Source organism: Mus pahari, chromosome 8 (genome assembly GCF_900095145.1).
Source record: "Mus pahari chromosome 8, PAHARI_EIJ_v1.1, whole genome shotgun sequence".
Classification (NCBI taxonomy): Eukaryota; Metazoa; Chordata; class Mammalia; order Rodentia; family Muridae; genus Mus; species Mus pahari.
This window is the reverse complement of record NC_034597.1, coordinates 98,075,193-98,077,902: the sequence shown is the minus strand read 5'-3', so window position 1 is coordinate 98,077,902 and position 2,710 is coordinate 98,075,193. Positions and strand designations below refer to the sequence as shown.

Below are 2,710 nucleotides of genomic sequence, written 5' to 3'. Positions count from 1 at the left end.
CTGTGTGCATGAGTATGAATGATGGTGGAGTGGTGTACAGACCAGTGCTCTATTTTGGATGTNACTACCAGTTGCTAAAAGAAGGGGCAGGTTCGCCTGCTCAAGCTATCATCCAGACAGCCAGATTAGCATGGGATGCGAGGCAAGGCTAAGCACTGCACAGAGGGCAGCTAGTATCCAGTTTAGCGTCCTTTGGAGGATGTGTCTGATTGCATAAAGGTAGTATCCAAGAACCTTTCTCCAGAAAACTGACACAGGTGCCAGTCAAGGTCTCACTGGGTGAGGAACCCAGGTGAAGGTGTTGTACATAGCCCTTTTTAATCAGTCTTCTCTGCGTCTTTGGGGAATAAGACCTCTATCTTCACCCATGTGTTGACCAATGGCTTGTGCTCTCCACCTCAATGAGGTACCCTTCCAACAACTGAGGCTGCTCCCTTATAGAGTTACATGGTCTGTCGCATATGTTGAGTGTGTGAAAAATAAAATAGGGAGAGATGTTTCGAGTCATATCATTCAACATTATAGGATGGCTGCTGGCTTCCACTGCCCATCNGATAATAATAATGACTCAGCACAAGTCCTCTTTGCCCAGCCTTATGTTATTGAAGTGATTCTTGCTTTAGCCTATCCTGTGGCAACAGTAAAACACAGAGCACCTGGGCAGTAAACGCTCCAGTATATAGGGTGGCCTTGATATTCCATTAGTGTTCCCCATAGCATCATGAAAGGAGTTCCTGAATAAAGTGCTGTTGAGAAGTATCTCAGGTGTCATGTCGTTCTTGCTGGTCAAGGCCGGTAGCGACAGATTTCCTCAGGATCTGTTGTTATGTCTGCCTTTTCATTTCTGATTTTGTTAATTATAATACTGTCCCTGTGCCCTCTAGTTAGTCTGGCTAAGGGTTTAACTATCTTGTTCATTTTCTCAAAGAACCAAATCCTGGTTTGGTTGATTCTTTGAATAGTTCTTTTTGTTTCCACTTGGTTGTTTTCAGCAACCAAGATTATTTCCTGTCTTCTACTCCTCTTGGGTGAATTTGCTTCCTTTCATTCTAGAGCTTCTAGGTGTTCTGTCAGGTTGCTGGTATATGGTCTCTCTTGTTCCTTTTTGGAGGCATTCAGGGCTATGAGTTCTCCTCTTAGGACTGCTTTTTCATTGTGCCCCATAAGTTGGGGTATGTTGTGGATTCATTTTCATTAAACTAACAACTGTAATTTCTTTCTTTATTTCGTCCTTGACCAAGGTATCGTTGAGTAGAATGTTGTTTAGTTTCCATGTGAATGTTGGCTTTCTATTATTTATGCTGTTATTGAATATCAGCCTCAGTCCGTGGTGATCTGATAGGATGCATGGGATAATTTCCATATTTTTTTATCTGTCATGGCCTATTTTGTGACCGATTATATGGTCAATTTTGGAGGAGGTTCCATGAGGTGCTGAGAAGAAGGTATATCCTTTTGTTTTAGGATAAAATGTTCTGTAGATATCTGTTAAATCCATTTGTTTCATAACTTCTGTTAGTGTCCATGAGTCACTGTTTAATTTCTGTTTCCAGGATCTTTCCATTGGTGAGAGTGGGGTGTTGAAGTCTCCCACTACTATTGTGTGTGGTGCAATGTGTGCTTTGAGTTTTACTAAAGTTTTTTTAATGAATATGGCTGTCCTTGCTTTTGGAGAATAGATATTTAGGATTGAGAGTTCATCTTGGTAGATTTTACCTTTGATGTGTATGAAGTGCCTCTCCTTGTCTTTTTTGATAAATTTGGGTTGAGGTCAATTTTATTTGATATTAGAATGGCTACTCCAGCTTGTTTCTTTGGACCATTTGCTTGGAAAATTATTTTCCAGGCTTTTACTCTGAGGTAGTGTCTGTCTTTGTCCCTGAGGTGGGTTTCCTGTAAGCAGCAAAATGTAGGGTCCCGTTTGTGTAGCCAGTCTGTTAGCCTATGTCTTTTTATTGGGGAATTGAGTCCATTGATGTTAAGAGAAATCAAAGAAAAGTAATTTTTGGTTCCTGTCATTTTTGTTGTCAGAGTTGTGATTCTGTTCTTGTGGCTATCTTCTTTTGGTTTTCTTGAGGGATTACTTTCTTAAAATATGGAAAGCTTTATGAATTTGTGTGTCATCCTTGTGCAGGGGCCATGCTAATCTTCTCTGTATCCTTCCAATTTTAGTATATGTGCTGCAATAGCGAGCACATGTGCCTATATCTAATCCTCTTGCTTTATTTTGCAACCTTTAGATTTGGTAATGAGAAATTTATTATTTATCATAAAAATTAAATTTTTATTAGATATTTCCTTTATTGACATTTCAATTGTTATCCCCTTTCCTGGTTTCCCTTCTGAAAATCTCCTATCGCTTCCCTCCTCCCCCTCCTCCCCAACCCACCCACTCCCATTCCTGGCCCTGTCGTTCCCCTATGCTGGAGCATAGAATCTTCACAATACCTAGGGACTCTCCTCCCACTGATGACCGAGTAGGCCATCCTCTGCTACATATGCAGCTAGAGCCACAAGTCCCACCATGTGTTTTCTTTGATTGGTGGTTTAGTCCCAAGGAGCTCTGGGAGTACTGGTTAGTTCATATTGATGTTCCTCCTAATTAATGAGTTGGTGTTTTGTCAATTCAGCTATTCATTAAATTCACATATCAATAAATGAAACATTAAATGCTAATTTAACAACTTATTAATAAGTGGCTTGTACCATT

At 40.3% G+C, this 2,710-nt stretch overlaps 1 non-coding gene across 1 annotated transcript; it reads right to left on the bottom strand.

Moving 5' to 3' along the window:
- Positions 1–2,089: 2,089 nt before the first annotated feature.
- On the bottom strand, positions 2,090–2,196 carry LOC115064649. The gene has a single exon (XR_003844466.1). It is a non-coding gene; the product is annotated as a U6 spliceosomal RNA (small nuclear RNA).
- Between the last annotated feature and the right edge of the window lie 514 nt (positions 2,197–2,710).